The sequence below is a fragment of the Asterias rubens genome, chromosome 11 (genome assembly GCF_902459465.1).
Source record: "Asterias rubens chromosome 11, eAstRub1.3, whole genome shotgun sequence".
Taxonomy (NCBI): Eukaryota; Metazoa; Echinodermata; class Asteroidea; order Forcipulatida; family Asteriidae; genus Asterias; species Asterias rubens.
In genome coordinates, this window is record NC_047072.1 from 9,810,911 (window position 1) to 9,831,755 (window position 20,845).

A 20,845-nucleotide genomic window follows, 5' to 3' on the forward strand; every position below is an offset into this window, starting at 1 on the left:
TAGTACTTGTAAAACAAAAATCACTTGTTGAATAAAACAAATTGTTACAAAACACTATGAAAACTGTTTACGCCAAACAGCATTGAAAGATTAGTCTGGTACCTGGACTTGAACGCATGCAGAGTATCACACTAACTAGTTAACTTACTAGTTTAAAATTCATTGTGGAACCAATGGTAGTGTGTGTGCCTTTAGCCACGAGGAATATGATGTGCCAGTGTACATAGTGTTGATGATTTATTAAAAAAGAATCTATTGTTGTGTTTATTTTGTTGTCTGTTATGTGTTGGGAAGCATCTGCTTTCTATTTCAATCTTGTTGCAGCACTGGACCTTTATCACGCAAACGCCATCTTGTTTTTAGTATCGTTTTTTTTTTTTTTTATTCAGCTAAGCTAACCAAGGCTAGAAAACAGAGTTTATTCATTTGTCATAACGTTGTGTGATAGCATTACACATATTGCTTGTGCTGTTACATATTGCTGGTATCTGTGGCCATTATTTCTAATCACGAATTTGATGGGCAGGGCCGCATTGCCATTGGCATGTAGAGACTGCTCTTGCTGTTGACGAAGTCAACTTTTCAGAGGCCAAGTTGTTGTTTCAAATACAAGGCACAATTGAACGTTGTAATCTGTTTGTACACAGATGATGAAACATCGCCACATCAGATCACCTGAACATTGAACAGAAAGTTCAATATCATATCAACAAAAATATGTTTTCAAGGGCAAAGCAACATCAATAAAGATACGTAAATTTTCAGGCAGATAATAAAACTATGTAAAACCAAGTCACCTGAGCAATGACCTGACAGGTTAACATCAGATCATTAATGAAGCAACTTCAATCAGACAGTTGTTTTAATTATGTGGCAACGGACACAGCATACTGTCCGAAATTCTGAGTCAACCAAAAAGAGATTTTTACCACTTGGTGATCTTGCAAGTATCCTTACTTATCACCAATGTCACCTGTTTGTACACGGATGATAAACCTGCTAATTTAATCAAATCACATGAGCAAATGCAAAGTTTTAATTTCCACTTATTAGTATGCATATTTTTACAAAAACAAGTTGCTTTGCCCAACAAGATGGCGTGATAAAGGTCTGAAACACTTCTTGTTTTATGTGTGGATTGGTAAGTTCAAGGGAAGGTACAATGTTAGCAAACTACGACCAAAAAGGTCACAAAAATCAGTAATCTAAATAAAAGGAAACATTTTTTGCTAAAACTACAAAGAGTTGTTGGACGACAACTTTTTGTAGCACATGAAAAACCAGCATGTGTCTTTTCTCACAAAAAAAAAAAATACTTGTGTTTTTCATCTCTAAAAGTGTCTAACAGTTTCAACCAAATTTGTTATGCTTTTTTAGCATTTTCTGGCGCAAGAAAAACTTGTGCTTTTCATCTCTAAACGACTTGCACAGTTTCTACCAAACTCCAAACTGTTTGAGTATTTAATACGCAAGAAAAACTTGCATTTTTTTCATCTCTCAAAGTTGTTTAACAGTTTCAACCAAATTTATGATGCTTTCTGAGCATTCAAACGCAAGAAAAACTTGTGTTTTTCATCTCTAAAAGTTGTCCAACTGTTTCAACCAAATTTGTTATGCTTTTCAAGCATTTCAGCACAAGAAAAACTTGTGCTTTTCATCTCTAAAAGAGTTGCACAATTTCTACCAAACTTAAACTCTTTTAACGTTTAAAGCGCAAGAAAAACTTGTGTATTTCATCACTGAAAGAGTCGCACAACTTCTACCAAAGTTTTCTCTATTTTAGCATATTATAACATAAGAAAAACTTATGTTTTTTATCTCTAAAATAAATTTGTTACAAAGGTCGCAAAGAAACTGTTACAATTTCTATGAAATTTGTTAGACAACTTTAGCTCCTTAAAAAATAGTACCTTCCCTTTACGTCCACATATAAAATAGTGCTGCAACTTGTATTGAAATAGAAAGCAGATGCATTATGGGGGGGCCATATATGGGGAGGGTAAGAACATAGAGGGCAGTACCACTTAGAGGGCAACAGAGCTGAAATAAAGACTAAGTATACACCAGAGTTCATGAGTCTCCTGTTATTTATTCACATCAGTTCATATGTGTTCATGAATATTCATAGAAAAATTTAAATTTGACCTTTGACCTTTGACCTTTATTAAAAAAATGAACAGCACCCCAGTGCATGCAAGCCCCCCCTGGTTTTCACACAAGTGTTCCCCGCCCACAGGTGTCAACAGACTATGTCAGAGAGTGCCCTCTTTCAACACCATTCAGTGATAGACTTAATAGCTCAGTGTTCAATTGTCCCCAATATATATTAGTCTGTGTGGCCAAAGCCCCATCTGTTGACCATAACAAGGGAAGGATCTAATGAATTATAATAATTAATTAACTTAACACTGAGTTAGATGTATCTATCTACGACTCCTGACATTACAAATGGAAATAATACCTTCAATGTCTATTCCGAACTTACATTTGCATAATTTGCATCCTGGTTTTGATCCTATCAAATAAAATATCAAACAAATGTACAGATTTTTGCCAGTTTTCTTTAATAGATTGCCATGTTAAGATTTAACGTCACTTTTCGTTTCAACCGCACTGATCATATTTGCCAACGTCACTAAAAAAAACATCTCTCTGCATTTATTTAATGTGTTCCTTGGTTTTTTAGATGAAATATCTGTGTAGAATTTGCTAAGACTAGCAACCAAGACGCTGATGTACCCAACGTTAGTGTTTAAATGATTTCCTACTTGAGTAAATAATATTTAAGTAAGTTGTTGAGTAACTAATGCATTTAGCCTACGTCAAAGTTCATCAGCACAAACAGTGAATTGATTTTTAATGTGTGTAAATAAAAGACAATGAGGTGACTATATTTAAAGTACTGTTGCACTTGAAGTGTTTTTATGAATAAGCTTTTTGATGTTTCTTAAATAAACTGGAAGAGGATTTGAGCGCAATGGCCCCACTATCTATCTATGTATTAATAGTGTAGAGAGAGATGGATTTGACCACATATCATCAAGGGTGTCAACATCAAGTACATCTCAAATCAACTATTTATTTCAATGTAGCTTGTATTTTGTTAACGCTTTTGAGAACTCTATTTGAGTAGCGAGTAGTTTCTGATGCTTTTTAATGTGCATTATTGGAAGTGGAGTTTCTAATTGATTTGGTTGCCATTTCTACCTTATTTTGAAACATTTCGTTGAGTATAAGGATTTGAACAGCAGCAATTCCTGCATCCTACATATGAGGCATTTTTTGTTGAGTACAAGGTTCCATTGTCCAAGTGATTTAAATTGATTAATTTTGTACAGTGAATGGTGTATTTTTTACTCTTTTTCACTGATTTCAAGCAGGCTATTTGTTTAAGATTTTGTTCACCATTTAGACTTGAGTGGCCGTTGGTTAAATTTTAACTTGTAACTTCCGAACAAATTTTTCTTCTCATTTTCAAGGGTGCCAAACTCTCCTGCTACTCAGAACAATGCAAGGTTATCACATGAGTCCAAAGTACTTCACTAAACAAGTCAAGTCCATAAACTGACATGTTTCCCCTCTGTGAGTTTTTTTTTAATTGTTTTTCCACAACTTCTAATGTTACTACACTTCAAACTGACTAATAACAAGAGTCCATTTACTTAGGTTCGGATACGAGTTAGAACTCAATTTAGCTAATAAAGTTCAAACTGCAAAGACATGTAAACACTCTAGTTAACTTTTTGTGTAAAAAGTACAGGAGTATTTATATTTGTATAAATTTTGCTTGTACAGCGCCATGAGCATCATGCCTGACGGACCTGAGCGCTCTTTAAGTGGCCACTATTATTATTTTTGATTATTATTAAAACAACTGTATTTTACCTTGATCTAAGTGTTTACTAAATTTTGTCTCATCTTGTTTACCATGTGCATCTTGATGATGTTATATGACGTAATAACACATTCTTAGCACATGTTGTCTTGGGGTTTTAGTTTTTTCTTTGGTTTCCTTGCACTGTTTTGAGTAGCATAATTTCTCTGTAACATGGTCCTGGGGTATCTGTTTGTTAGCACCATACTCGGTTTGTGGCTCAATTTTTGACGATGTGGTGGAAAGATTTATAATGACGGATCCATGGGAGGTCCCTTTGAGTTGGACCTCCCTTCTATTTTGTCCCTACATTTTTGCCAGTAGGCCCTGTCATGCCAACTCCCTCTATTCCTATGTTACAATTGCCTTTTTTTTTTTCAACATTTTTGTTTTGTTTGGGGGGGGGGGGTGATAAATATATTTTGTCACACAATCTTACAGTTGATCCCTTACAAGCTTTTAAGATTATTCAGAAGGGCCCCTACCAGGAACATTTTGAGTACTATTTTCTGAAACATGCACGATGCTTTACTTATTGATTAGACTACAGTATAACCAATGATTTATTTGGTCTTGTGTAGTACTTGGAAATACTGTTTGAGTCATCTCAACGCGTTTACAGCGCGTTGATGACTACCACTGCAAAACTAAACTATCTATGACATGACACATGCTACCAAACAGGTATCTTGCTGCATTGTGCATCAAAATGTTGCTGAAACATTTTGATAATTTTTTTCTAAAGCTATTAATTTTCCGTCTCATTTCATGATTATATCTATGAGGTTTGGGGTTGCCTTGAGTGCTAAACTACTGTACTTAAACTTGTCCATATTCACAAAATTTATCTCACCAGTCTAAATACGAAGTGCATTTAGGACACAATCATTTGTGTGACAAATCCTAATTCCCCCGACCCCCCCCCCCCCCCCCTTCATGACAGGACCTCCGGCCAATTTCACCTCCTCTTTTTGAAATCATGGACCCGCCCCTTCTAAATCAGCCCCTCAGTATCAAGGGAAACTAATGGTGCCTTTGGTGACACAGGGTTTGCCAGTCCTGCATCTTTTACGTCCATGGTAAAATTAATTAAAGTTTTTACGAATTCATGCACTGTACACTTTACATTACATCCTCATGTATGATACCATGCACCTTTCAAAGCTCACATGTAAACCTATGATAAGCAGGCCCTGGGAAATATTCAAAGATGGTTTGTACTTGGTTTTTACTGCCAACTCTACCAATAAGTTTGCTCTTCATCATAACCTAACTATTTCATAGTTTGTATTCTCTAGTCTAAATTTAAAATGGTCCTTGAAATGTTAAAGGACTGTAGCTTTCCAGAGTTCGCATCTCAATCTACTGTGCTTTCTGATCAATCAAACATATTATTCCTCTACACTAATGAAGGAGAGTTTCATACTGACCAATCAAAATCAACTGATTCTGATTGCGATTTCATCTTGACTTGAAGTTAAAGAAAGAAATGACGAGTTCATCTTAAAAGCATTCAAGGTTACATCTACATTATTAGAACTAAATGTGTATCTGCTGAGTGGGTAAATTTTAAACTAAACTATTGATGGCTAAGTGGTTTATTTTACTTCACTTTATCATCGATGACAGCAGTTTTATTTGACCAAATAAAACTATTCCTGACTGCTCTGTCAACTCAACTTGAAGTTAAAGAGGTGAAGGGGTCATTCTAAAAGCATATTGCCTTTTAAGTCTTAAATTACCTTAGTTAAAAACAAACAAGTGTTTAATACTAAACAAAATTCTATTGAGCAAACTGATTGCAACTAGAATAAAGATGGCTCTTCACTTCAGCTTTGGTGAAGTGAATCCTTAAACAACAGTGTGGGCTTTCCCAGGGCCTGCAAGAGTCTCACATGACAACTGTTCATTTTGAACTATATTTTGTACATATATTGTACAAACTGGACAACTATGGCCTGCTCTTAGTGTAGCCTAATATGCCTGGTATTAGAGTAGATACTGTCTGGTATGGTAGCTATGCCTGCTGTATTATTGTAGCTATAATTCCTGATGTTGTTTCCATTTCTATGTTTGTTCTATTTATTGCTATTTAACTATTGGAAATAACATCAATTTGGCCTGTGTGCCACGAATTGTGATGCTTATAAAATTAAATGAAATGAAAAACTAAGTTCATGTCTGTGGTTACAAATTCTCACTTCATTTAGTAAATTAAATTACTGTTGAAATGTCTACTGCATTCGTCCGGCAAATGTTACAAAATCTGTTTTTTTGCGAAAACTGATCAGCAGTTACTATAGAAGTTGTGATCAAAAGTACAAGTAGGCCCTACATCTATCCATCTATCTTTTTGTCTACCTTAAAAAGACAACCACAGACTGATTGCGAACACTGCTTGTTACAAAGTATTTGTTACCCCAATATCTAACCAACAGGTCAATAAATGTAGGAACATTAATATCTTTCTTCCCATCCCAGTCTGTGATTAGAGTCACAGAATTCTATGCATCCTACATCGAATCATTTGAAATCCTTGCTGATCTATTCCTAAACTACAAAACCTCATACAAGATGGACCTTCTGCATTTTAGTACCAAGGAGTCAATAATGAGTGTAACTGATGAACTAATGAGCGATATTTACTATCACCCAGCATGGTATGTATGTATCTACCCTCCTATGATTATTATGTACATCTCATGGAATATTCCTTGTACATTCTTTGTAAGGTATACATACCTTCTTGGTTTATTGGGCAGTCTAATAAGACCTGTGCCTACAGAATTCTGAGCCTACTTCTCTGTTATTTAAAATCATAGCAGCAAGGCCTTAGTCCTAGAGCTAGTTGTATGCATGGATATTGGATAGACTGTATACACCACTGGTTTAAAATAATAAGTAGTGACAGAGCTGGAATCCTATGGGTAATTAAATCCAAACATTTGGCATAAATTACCACCTGTGAACTTACACTCACAATAGAGTGTTAGTTGAAATATCACTAGTTTCTTTTCACCGCCAGTATTTTTTCCAGCTGTTCTATAAGATTATTATTAAACTTTGTGAACTATCATCTTTCTACTGTACTGATTAAAATAATCCTTTAACATTTGCTTATGTCTGTGTGACTAATCTTTCAAAGTGCCACCCACAATATGAAGTGGAACATAAAATCCAGAGATCAAGTTCAATGTTTGAACCTACTTGTGTTTAAATCCTATTTGCTCATTGTTTGTGGCCAGTAGAGTAGTTTACTCTGACGTTTTTACAGATTGGTGTCTACATTGATCTGGGTCTTAGTAAGTTTAAATGCATTCCACTAGATTCAACAAAAGATGTACACCTGGTCTAATTGATGAGAATGCATGTTGTTTTCCATTGAAGTTTTACAGCTTAGGTTTTTCTTTTCAACTATGACGTAACAGTTTCCCCTTATTCTCTTACAACATTTAATGATATGGTTTCCTACTTAAGTTTGAATACTCAACTTAAACCAGTGGTGTATACAGCCCTAAAATACATGGAGCTTATTGATAGTCTTCAATCAAACACGTTTGACCTACCGCCATTCATATTATGATAGCCAATTACAATATATTTAGCACATTGTATGATCAACCTGATCTACAATACTGGAAAGTGATAGCATCTTATACATACAAGATGTATGTAAACTTCTTCTTGTACATACTTGACATACAATGAGGCTCATTTAGCACCCAGGGACAATGAGATGTACTTGTCCTACATGTAGACCAAACACGATGCTCAGTCATGTGCTCATATTATTCATTGTATGGCCTTCCAAAAGACAATTAGGCCTTATGAGCAATTTTCTTTTCTTACTACTTTTCTAGTATTACATGTATACACTACATGATGAAACTCATACATATCCAATATGTGTTTCTTTATTCATGTTCTCTTATGAACATGTACATCAAATGCCTGCTGTACACCTAATGCTTCATTTGAATCTACTTCCTGAGAGTGCTTGTTTTCAACTTGCTATCACTTATTTGTCCTAGATATGGCTGAGTTGAGAACGGCGATAGGTCAATGTTAATTACCTCGTTCCCATGGTAATCCATCCCACTGTATCTCACTATGACATGGAACTATTTGAGTGGTCTAGAATATTGATAGTAGTGATTGCTTTTGCTGATTAATCACTTTAGTCAAATAGGGGCAGATGGTATTGTTTTTGTTTTGTTTTGGGGGTTTTGGGGGGACAGTTTACTAGAGTTGGTACAGTGTGCAAAATTCTGAAGACAGTCTTACAGAAGTGCCATACAAATCTTTGCCCAACAGGGGCAAGAGGTAGATTGTAGACTGCCCTACAGGGGCTACTGGTAGGTGCTGTTGCTTTGGTTGCACAAAAAGGGGCAAGTGGTGGTGTTATTTGTTGCCCAACAGGGGCTTTTGGGAAGTGATGTTGGTTGCCTGATAGGGGCTATTAAGTGGTAGGCGTTGTTGGTTACCCAATTTGGGTGAAGGAGGCAAATCAGAAGTACCCTTTTAGGGTTCACTCTGTCACCTATAAATTCATTTGCCCATTAGGGGCTGGTGGTGGGTGTAGCGTGTGGATCAATGTGGGCTGGTGTTGACCAGTCTAATATCACTTTGCCCAGGAAGGGCTATTGGGTGGATATTTGTGGTACGTCACACTGCCCAACAAGGGGTAGCGATGGAAACTTTGCCCAAAAGGGAGGTAAGTTGGAGGCGAATGAAGGAGGGAAACAGGGACTAGAGTGAGTGCCACATGTACATCCATTTCCCCAACAGGGGGCAATTATGGGTGCACCCGTAGTTTGTATTAATACATTACCATGTTAGCAAAAAAGGTAAATGATGGCATATGTAAAATGGCTATAGCAGCTACTGGTGATAGTAGCGTGTAAACCAACTGATTTCTGCTAAAGTTTGGCTTTTGGTGGGTTTATGAAGGACAAACTAAAATCACATTGCCCAATGGGATATAATACTGGCCAGTTTCATTTGAAGTTTAAATAACAACTTGTCCATTTTGGACTAGTTGTTGGGAACGAGGCTGGGCAATACCAAGCAAGGTTGAGTAAGACATTGCCCTGAAAGTTCTTCACAGTTCTAAAAACATTGTGCTTTACTGACAGTTGTGTTCTAACCAATGAGCACAAAGCTGTCTGATATTGATTTATATCCTCAGGACTTGGTTCCCATAGACTGGTTGTGTTCAGCTTATCCTGGGTTTTGGGTAATTCAGGACATTACATATTGCTTGAAGTTGTATGTAAGTGCCCACTGGAAGGCAATAACTTACATGTGATTGCTACTGAGACAGTTGGGAGAATTGTTAACTGGCCCTAGAGCCAGGAGTGATGGAGGACGGTGGATTTCTAAGATTCCACATATACTCAAAGGTTACCTAAGCTTTAGCTGAACAGAATACTGCCTTATTATACTTTGTTGTGTACAAATGGGAAGGTCGACTAATTCTCGTTCAATTGTGAAGAACTTTCAGGACTGAAATCATAGTAAGGTGTAACCCTACTATTGTTTAAGGACAAACCAGGCTTGGGGCTATGTAATAAAGTTAAATATAACCAACAAGGTTGGTAATGAACATTAATTCTAAACCAATTGTATGATTGACTGTTTTTTTAGTCAATCGTATAATGAGTGGGTACTTTTAAAAATCCCTACCCGTTCTATAAATTTGCCAAGAAATAATGGTTTTAAGGTTATTGGTTTCTTCAAAACCTTTACTGGCTGATTGGTAGCAGTGATAGAACCGCTGGTTGTATTGTTGGTTCCAATTTGTAAATACTGAACACCCCAAGCCTGAATAAAGATTTAAGGGTGCCTAGAATTAGCAATTTTCAATCAAGGCATTGACCATTCAAACAAAGAAACCTGCATATGAGGTTTTTCTGTAACATTCTAAGGAGGTAAAATGTCTTCGCATGTACATTCATGTACAGGCTTCTGGATGCTAATATACTGAAACGTAATGCTTTGGACAATAAAGCCTCATGACGCATTGCTTCATTTGGTGAAGTTTGTGTCCAAGGTAGATCCGACAGTAGCTACTGGGCTAAATATAGTCAGTGATAAAGTCCCTCTCTACCCAGGATATGGGTATCATTGAGGGCAGTGTCTGTATGACTTAATCACAACTGCAATGTATCTTTACCCACTACATTGTTTCTAGGTGGACTGTGCCTGCATTATTTTGGTAACCCACTAATGAGGGTATCGAGTTGGACTTTGCCTGCCTCATGATAGCTTCAGGGATATTTCAGGGATTTCATATCATGTATCATCAGCAAAATATTGTCCTGAATGTTCACCGTGCTATATGTCTATTTTCTGCAACAGTCTCTATCTTAATCACATGACCTGTGTCCATCTTGGTTTGTTAAGTGGTCACTACAATGAACAAGTTCAGGGATTTTTACAAGAACTGTCGTGTTCTTCCCACATTCAAAGTAAAGATATTTTGTTCAGAACTGAATCAATTGTATATACTCATTGCAGGCACAGAGTAAATATCAGTGTTTCTTTTTTCTAAATGGGGACACACAGGTCTGAAGACAACCTGTCTCCATTTCAAACCCTAAGACCTTGGTCAATGCCTTGATTGATATTCAACCCTAACATGCTTGGTATTGCCTTTGATTGAAGACTATCAGTGCATGGCTGAGGATGTATAGTTACAGTACATGAATTCTTACTTCAATTAAAGTTACCATGGACCTATCTAACAGGACTGGGACCCCTGTGTCGACACCACAGTTTTACCGTTGAGACTGAGGGACCCACCACATCGTCCAATGTGCAGCCCTAGTTTATAGTATGGTGCTATACTTTATCACCCCAGGCCATCCTTCTAAGAGTAGTTTAAAGAGTTTGGCACCCATTGTTTTCCCGGTGTTGGGATCAGTTCCACAGTTTGGCCAAGAGCCACTATTTCACAATGTGGCAAGGAACTACCATGATTTAGCAATTTGATCAGGAACTACCATGATTTCACAGTTTGGCCAGGAACTACCATGTTTTTATATGTAGATCTGGCACATACATTTGTACATCTCAAGTATTTTTATTTTAAAAATACTTCTTCTGAATTTTTACATTTCAGCTCAAATACTGACTGTTCTTTGGAGTTACAAGTTAAAATGGTTCACTAAGCCACTGAAAATGGATTATTATCCAAAATAAGCCACTTTGATTTTTCTGATATTCAAGTCTAGTTGAATCATATTGAGGCTCAAGTCTCCAATAGACTGGTGCCTTTCTCAATCTGTGATTCTTGTCATGGTGATTATTAACGAGACAGTTTTTTTTTTTTTAACTGCAGTGCAGAATTTAATTGAACTCATTTTAAGTTTTTTTTTTTTTTGCCATGCTGAAATTAGTGTATAGCCTAGATTTGAGAATTACATGCAATGCAGTTTTGCTTTCATTACATCTTTTAATACATAACGTATCATCAATTCTGTTTGTTGAAAGTCGTTGGTCGACTTCATATCTAGATGTTGGATTTCATATTATTTTCAAGATCATTTGGACATATTTTCATTCATGGAACCTATGTTTGTCTCTTCAGTAAGAGATCATTTGAACAAACTTGACTTTCTTGCAAAATGTTGAAACATCATTTTAGATGTTGCTCGTTTTCATTGAGTTTGGATTTGCCTCTTAAATTTTAGTAAGATTTAATTTTTAACAAACTGCAATTTGGCAGATTGAAAATTTTTCACTTGAAGTATAAGTTTTAGCAGGAGGGAATGATTTTTAAACTAGAATATAATTTTTCAAGTGTTATTGGTGAAATGGCAACCTTTTCAATCCTAATTTGACAATACTTTGTTAACTTGTTTGCTGAATACTTAATTTGCTTTTCCTTCTATAGACATTTCGCTGAGAAAATTCTATGTATTTTTTTTTTTTATCATCAAAGCTCAAATTTCTTTAAGTAGTTCTTTTTGGTCTGCGTCGTTCTCTATATTTTTATTTTATTTTTACTTCAATGATTTTTATAGCCGCTGTTCACGGTTTGTGCTGATGAATTTATTTGTCTAATTTGATTGACTTTGGATTTATATTTGCTTCCTCAAAGATTGACTATTAATTGCTTACAAAACTTGTTTCTTTTTTAACACAAAGCAGAGGGTAGTTTAGATTGTGATCGTTTAAAAAAATGATTGGCTGGCTTCAACATTGTGACAAAAATCCCTATGTATGGCAAACATCTCAGAAATACTTGGCAAAAATGTACATTTGTAGATATTCCATTCTCATGGATCAAAACACCATGATGCAAATCATGAAATGTAGAGTTCAGAGCAGACTTGAAGGCATTTCTTCCATGTGCAATGCCTGGAGTTGAAGATGGATACATCGTCCTCTAATGGAAAGAAAATTAATTATCATAGATCAACAGATCCTTACCATGTTACAGTCAACTGTGGGTCTCTGATTCATCCAGACCGCCAAGTATTGGGAAGGTTGACACATCACAAACAGCCAAACACCTTCAAGTGCATTCAGAGGGCAACTCACCAACCAGCCTGTCGACACCTGCGGGCGGGGAACACTCGCGCAAGCACCAGGATGGCTTGCATGCACCGGGGTGCCAAAAGGGGAGGGGGTACATTCATGAGCTGTTGGTAAATTACAAAATAACTTTTCATTAGTAACAGGATTTTTCATTGAAAAAGATGGGCAAAATAAATGTGTAATTTTTGACTTTGAAATGTAAAAGGAAGATCCAGAATTTTGATTTCAGCTTTTGGAGACAATTTGTCAATGCTGGGGTACAAGATTGGCTAATGTACTTCAGACAAGTATAAAAAATAGTAATAATACGTATTAATAATAAAAGGTTAACAAATACAACATGAGAGTGTCATCGAGATTTTTCTCAAAAGCAAATCAGTCTAGAAAACAACAAAAATATTGTTGAACTCCTTATGTCAGTGTATAATGAGGTAAAATTTGGATTTTTTTTTTAAAAAGATCGCAAAAAATAAATACATGTGGCATTTGCCATTGATTGTAAAAAAGGAAGATCCAGAATTGAGATGTCAGCTTTTAAGGACAATTCGTCCATGCTGCTTAACAAAATTCAACAGTGTTTTTCACAAGTAGACCTTTCATGATAAATTGTTTTCTAAAACATTCTAAAGTTAAAGAAGTAAGGGACAATAACATCAGCTAGTCCAGCCATTGTATTTTACATGTTAGTTTCTTGCAATATTTTGAACCGTAAATATTTTGACTTTTTGAGTCCATGTAAGTTGTGAGTGCATAAGTACTTTACGACCAATCTTGTACCCATCTTACCAACAGACATTATAGATTCACCCTCCACTCTCTTACTAACTCATTAACATTACCAATAAGATAGACCAGCCTCTCACAAGAAAGCCATGTTTAAATTCTTACTTCAAGTGAAATTTTAGAAAACATATGCAATAAGTTTGTTTATATCATGATGCTAAAATATTCTAATTTTTCTTTCTAATTAATTTTGAGACGGAGCATGTGAATACGCACAAAAAATATATCATATTCTCCATTGGTGCAGACCTTGCATGATTTTGTTTTTGTATTCAGGAAGTTGATTTTGAAAGTTCACTTTTTGGGAGAGAACATTATTTTTGACAGGAGGTTTTGGGTCCTGGTTGATGTGCACACCGTTTTGGGTCAATGTCATGAAAGTTAAACATCTACATGTAAGAGTGTGGCGCCAAAGTAGTGGGAATTCAATTTTGTTTTCTGTTTAGATGTTTAATTTTTAGGCGCAGGCTTTCTGTGAGAGGCTGTTCCCAAATTATTTAAAGCTAAAACACTTATAATAATACTAATTACCCTCTGTTCATGCATGAATTCCTATGTGCTACTTGACTTAAGTGCACTTCCTTAAAAGTCATATCCAACATGATTATTGAAACAATTCCTGGACTATCCTACCAAAGGTTTAAAAAGTTGTAAGCACTTACAATGTGTTAATTTTTCTGAATATCTACACTGAATTTTAAATACTTCAACTTTACATGAGCCCTTAACTATCTTCTCGATTAGTAAGATTGAAGTCTTTGCATGGTGCATGAAGTAAAAAGTGACTAGACTTAGGAATATCAGTCTCCAATCAGGAACAGTATTGGTACGGGCTGAGATATGAAGCAAACCTTGAAAATTCTAAACAATAAAGTACCGTGCTCAAATTCCTCTGATATTGTTCACTATTCTATTAAAAGTGTTAAACATTTTACATGTCTATCATTAACTCAACCTCACTTGATATTTTTTGTGGCTTAAACAAATAGATTTGTTGTTACAGAGAATTGAAAAATTTTGGAAAGCCATTCTTCCTTATCCCACACTACACTGTATGGTTTTTAGTGCAAGGATACACAGGCCTTGACAAACTATTCTGTTTTAGAAACTATTCTGTTTTAGAAACTAACTGTTTTAGTCCTATTTAAAGTAGGCTGGATGGTTTACAGTTGAAGCTGATAAAAACCTATAAAGAAGCAACTGTGCTTCAGTCCCACCTAATATTGTTTTAGTATCCTCCTACTCGATGCCATGGATTTAGTGAGACTCTACATAAAAAAATAGTTAAAAAAATATTTACAAAAGCGTTTTCCAAACCTTTTCTTAAACCTTTCCTTTTTGATTAACTTGCTTGACTTAGATTCGGGCATACTGATCATGATAAGCTATTTAGAAATACTACATGTAGTTCAATCCTATTCACTTCAATATCCTATACATGCATGAACAGATCACTATACCTTAATGCTACATTTTTAAGGTGCTTATTTGACAAAGTTATCGTCACCGTTTTCAAGAAGTGCCCCCTGCAGCAAAACTTAAAAATTTAATTTTGAAACCATTGTGTCAAAATGTTTAAGCCCCTTCATCTTTGACATTTTTAAAAACCATGAGGGTTGAGACTTTCTATTTTTATAAACAAAAATGTTCTGTTGTACAGAGCATCTTGTTTAAACCAATGTCTAAACAAAATTGCCATTTCAGAAACTTGTAAACTCATCTGGGTCACACAGATTGTCTGACTTTTCAAACTCATTGTTTGGCATTATGAAAGCACTTGTACTTTAAAGAAAAGGGCAAATTCAAGGTCGCCTGTTTATTAAAAACTATAAAAATCTGGTGATATAATCATTGTGCCAATTTTTGAAATTGGAAGACAATGATATTTTGCCAAAAAACAAAAGTTGATTTTGATTTTTTTCTTTAAAGATGTAGCACTTTACAACTTTCCAAAACTTTTCAAAAAAGTTGTTAGTCTTTTCTTGAAAACGGTGGCGACTTACAGACTAATCCCCCTAATTTTGTAAGTATATTTTACATAAATAAATACTGGCATTGCTTTTTAGATACGATACAAACACTCTGGTCGTTTTATGGTGATCACATTGAAGTTCTGAGGAGTGCAATGTCCACGTGCGTTTAGCAATGTCTCTAGCCTTCATGGCCTTACGAACATGTGTAGTCTCAACAGAACTGGTTTATCCTTCTCATCTCAATTGTATCTTATGCATCTCGAAGCCAACATGTCCAAATTGTTCAAAAAGTTTTTGCTGGAAAGAAGCTTGTAGAAAAGGGTTGATGATTCTTCAGAGTTCAGTGAATCCTTGCAAAGTTCCAAAGAGTGCATGTTCAAGGTGGGTCTCTAGCCTTGCATACACATAGTGTCTGTGCAGTGATACACCCTTCTCATCTCATTTGTATCTCAAGAGTTCAAAGAGTCTTCAGGAATTCCGTCTCACATCCATGCTTTGAGATGTAGCATTAGATAACTCCAGTGCTGCATCTCAAAGCCAACATGTCCAAATTGTTCAAATAGTCTTTGCTGGAATGAAGTTTGTAGAAAGGGTTGATGATCCATCAGAGTTCAGTGAATCCTTGCAAACATGACGTCTCCTCACGCACTGCATCATGCAGCTTGCAGCATGGGTTGATAGATGTTTCTTACATTCACAAGGTCTTTTGAAGAGAGTAGCCTCCTGCTTAGTATTCCATGAAGTTAATATTTCTCTCCATTTGAATACTTGATTCTGCAAATAAGGAAACCCACTAGGAGTTACAATTGGTCCAAACAATAGGATTTACATGTACATGTTATCTATACTCGAAAGGTCAACAGCAAAAATTGATGAAAGAGTTCAAAAAAGTCCTTAAAGAAATGTTTTGAGTAGAACAAACACAAATTTATGAAGCAATATTTGACCCTGCTATGTCCAACTAAACCAGCCACTATGTTAGCATCTCTCTATTTGGTCAACATCTTGCCAGTGATGTCCCATTGTCACTTATTACTTATAAGTCTTAAAGTTATTTATGGTGAAGGGGCTGAGTGACCCTTTATAAGGGAAAGGTTATTTTATTTAAGGAGGATCAGAATGTATTTTATGGGGCACGAGCTGGCAGCAATGGTCATTCTGGTGTACAAGTATCCCAATAATATCTCAACATTTGATGATAAAGAAGTGAATATGTTTTCCACTTACATAAGTACCATTCTTGTGCTGAAAGTTACTGCAGTTTCGCAGGAAAATGAGCCTTTATGAGAGGGTTGTGCAGATGTTGTGCAGCAAATGTTGTGCAGAATGTTGACCCTCATTTGAAATCTAACGAAGGAAGGTAACAAAAACAGAACAGTGTTTAAATATGCAATAGCCACATTAAAATTAGATACCCAAGTCAGAATGCATAAAATTTGAAAAGAATTTATCAGAGTGAGCATAAAATATATAAGGGGTAAGACGTACAAATGTTCTTGTAAACACCTCATTGACACAATCATCCCTGCCACGACAGGATTTTCCACAGGGTTCAATTTTTTTCGAACAACAAATTGCGCAAACCATTCCTGCACTAACGTCAAATTGCGCAACTAATTCATGCACTACAGTCAAATTGCGTTTACTACACTGCACGATTGCATATTGTACACACCATGTCTGCACTATCGGCAAATGCTCCAAATACACGTATTCCTGCAAGATTGACTGATTGTGCAAATATTTTTTTATAAACCATCTCATTTTCAGCTATAACAAACCACTGATGAAATCCAACTTTGTGAACGACAACCCAATAGTTTCGACTTGAAATGAGAGTTTCAGATTTGCTTCCGCTTTTTTTCTTTCTTAAAGGCAGTGGACACTATTTTTTTTTGTAATTACTAACAATAATTATTATCATAAAACCTCACTTGGTAACGAATAATGGGGAAAGGTTGATAGTGTAATACATTGTGAGAAACATCTCCCTCTGAAGTGACGTACTTTTCGAGAAAGAAGTTATTTTCCACGAATTTGATTTTGAGACCTCAGATTTAGAATTTGAGGTCTGGAAATCAATCATCTGAAAGCACACAACTTCGTGTGACCAGGGTGTTTTTTCTCGCAACTTCGATGACCAATTGAGCTCAAATATTACAGGTTTGTTAATTTGTGCATATGTTGAGATACACCAAGTGAGAAGACTGGTTCTTTGACAATTACCAATAGTGTCCACTATCTTTAAATCCTGCTCTCCGCCGGTTGGGTCTCTGCACTGAATGTTTCAAAACCATAGAATTGTCAACCGCTGGGCCCATGATTGACATTTAGAGTAATAATATCTCTAGTAATAGCGCAGGGTCAACTCAAGTATTGAGTCTTGGACACGAGGTTCCGGTCATTGGCTAAAATGCAGTCAGGTTGCCTTATGACACAGAAAGAAATGCCGGCAAATCGCCTTTACGAAATAGCTGACTTCTGGGTACTAGACGCTGCACACTATTTATTAGATCAGTCTATGTACTTGCAAGTTCAAGGCGAATTGAAATAGTGGTTTGTGTTCATCGTCAGTAATTTTCAAAACTTTTTGTCAGGTTGCTGAAGAATTTGCCAAGGCGCTCAACGATTTTGTCCGGGCGCTACATTTTGAATGGGCACATTTTTTGTAATTTGAAAATACTGTCCGGGCGATCATGCACAAAGGGGGATTTTAGTCCGAAATCAGTGGTTTTGTTCGTGCTGAAAAGGTTTGCACAAAAATGTTTGCACGATCTTGCAAGAATATTTTCATTTCTGCCATCGCCGATGTGCAGAAATGGTTTGTGCAATCGGGTTATCGTGAAGCAATATAGTTTGTGCATTTTGCCAATAGTGCAGGAATTTGACGTTATTGCAGGAAACATCCTGCACCTTGTTAATACAGTTGATCCATGATGTTGCTGTAGACTTTGAGATAACGTAGTAAAGCACTCAGCCATGTTTCTGGAATTCTTTTGATTATTTCCACTGAGTAAAGTGTAGCAAACTAAGCTGAAAATAAGTTTAATTCGAGTTTGAAAGACTTTCTTACCTCCTGTGTTTGTGTTGTGAGCAGCTCACTGTCTGTCTCCAACTCATTGTAGTCATCCATGGTTTTATCAGCTCAAAATGTTGAAATGCATTGTCTTTCTGTGGTGCCTCTTGTCTTTAACTTGCTGTTGTATGTTGTGTGTTGCTGGTGTCAACATCTCATGTTGCCAAACGTCATGGGGAATGTAGAGGGATCAATCTAAAGGAAAGGATATTAAGAAATCAAAATTAAATTATCTGTGCAAAAATCTACGATCCTACCGCAGATCCAAATGATTGTTGATTAACGGGACTGGTTTCTTACATGTAGGACCTGAGGACTCGGACTTTAGTTACATATTGTATGTACATTAATGTTTTAATGATTCTCCTCTTGTTGGATGTGAGAAGTCAGGGCACCAGGCAAATCTTGCAAGTCATGAATATCCAAGAGGTCATGTGACATGACGCGGTATGGCTACGCTGATTTATCATTTGCGTGGTGAACAAAGTAAATATGAATATGTATGAGGTGACGTTGCGCGGTGGTAGTTTCCAGATACAGCGCAGTGCTACGTCACCTTATACATATTCAGTTTTTACTGTACACGCACATAAGCCTAGCGATCATGACGTCACCTTATGGATATTCATGACATGCAAGATTTGCCGGGCGCCCACGATCAATAGGAGGAGAATCATTAAAAGATGGCGGCGCCCAAGAACATGTCACGTTAAATGTAATTTTTGTATACGTTTTTTTTGACCAATTTTCAAATCATCACATATCTGGACAAAGTCATCATTTAGTAAGCCCTGTCATAGTAATTCCACAAATGTAAGGAATAAAATGAGGTATGTTGGAGTAGTATAGGACTTTTTTAAATGGGAGAAATTTGCAATCAAACTATCACGCATTTTGCGACCTTTGAAAACTTAGCGTTTAAGACATGTATCGAAGGTGGGCTGTAATGGTGACAGTGATGAGACCGATGTTAAAAGCGCAGCCATTAACAGCTCAACAAGGTGGGCTAATTTTAATCTAAGATTAATAATTAATATCATAACCAGCAACTTAGGTATTTTTAGAGACCGCTCACACATGTTTTGCACACAGCACATCAGCTGCATGATGACAACAGATTGAATGCTATTAAAGGATTGAATGTCTGACTATTGCAACGAATCATATCACAGCAAAAAAAAACTTTACAAATGTCTAATACACTCGTACTATCAGATGCTTGATTAAGAGACCTCAAAATCTAATTTTGAGGTCTCAAAATCTAATTTTGAGGTCTCAAAATCAAATTCATGAAAAATTACTTCCTTCTCAAAAACTATCAGAGGGAGCTTTCTCACAATGTTTAATACAATCAACAGCTCTCCATTACTTGTATACAAAGTAAGGTTTTATGCTAATAATTATTTTGAGTAGTTACCAATAGTGTCTGTGCCCAAAAAATGTCTGTATGGCGCCACCACTTTTTCATTCGATATGAAATAATTATAATATTAATTATGGGGAAGTTTACCTCAATCATGAGTGAAAAAGTGGGGGGGAAAGTTTCCATATGGCGCAACTACTTTTTCATTCGATATGAAATAATATAGTATCTAATTTACCTCAATGAGATATCCCTTTTTGTAAAAATTAGTGAAAGAGTGGTGGCGAGGTGCGGAAAGTTATCCAAAAGGGGTGGCGCCATATGGAAAGTTATCCGAAATTAGTTATTCACTATAAGCCTTTTATTTTTATCAACACACACACACGCTCTCCTGACCTCCTTGTCAACTCCCCCCCCGCAGATGTTTCAGAAGGAAAGCTATACGTCGCAACGCTGCAACAGTCAACACCGACCGCGCGCGCTGACCATGGCGGCGGGCCGCATGACTGTTTTTTCCCCGGCCATGCAGCCATGCTAACGGAGAACGTTTCAGAAATTGAAAGTTTTCGACTGTTTTAGCCAAACTTTTACGGATAAATTTGTACAAATTACAGCTTGGCTACATAAAGTCTGAGTTTAACACGTTTTAAATTTATATAGACTGATACAAGTATAACAATTTTGAAGAAAAAAATGTTCTTACCTTTCCTCGTTATTTTTTCAGTCGCCATCTTGTATTGTTCAATGCCTCCTAGGCCTCGCCGGCAGGGGGCGCCGGCGGGTGGTGGCTCACGTGTCTTTTCATACCGCGATACCAAAACATCGTCTGCTCCAAACTTGCGATGTTCATGTTTAATCCTATTGATTCATAGATAATTAAAAAAAAAAGGTGAACTTGGCAATAATTTTTGCTTGAATAGCAAAATTGCCAGATAAAATCCCTTTTTTATAAAATTTTTTGCTGCCAGGCACTTTTTGGAATTTTAATGAATTTTCTATATTATTATTTTTATAAAGTTTTATATTTGATATGGTGTTTTGTGCTATTTTCCAAATTTGTATGACGTTTTTGTATCCTTTTGTGTGCCCTTGTTATTTTAATTGTCACGATCGCCTTCAGATTGTGATTATTTTCGCTTTTTGGTTATCCGCAGGGGAGGCTTGTTCTCTGTGTACTCATATTTTTTATTGCCTATTCTTTGTATGTACTGTTGTTTGCCTGGAAATAAATA

The 20,845-nt window shown here is 36.2% G+C and overlaps 1 long non-coding RNA gene across 1 annotated transcript; it reads right to left on the reverse strand.

Moving 5' to 3' along the window:
- Window positions 1–4,802: 4,802 nt before the first annotated feature.
- Window positions 4,803–20,356, reverse strand: LOC117296341. Its single transcript, XR_004519741.1, has 4 exons — window positions 20,317–20,356; window positions 18,248–18,445; window positions 16,402–16,521; window positions 4,803–15,948 (listed from the first exon to the last, which is right to left on the reverse strand). It is a non-coding gene; the product is annotated as an uncharacterized LOC117296341 (long non-coding RNA).
- Between the last annotated feature and the right edge of the window lie 489 nt (window positions 20,357–20,845).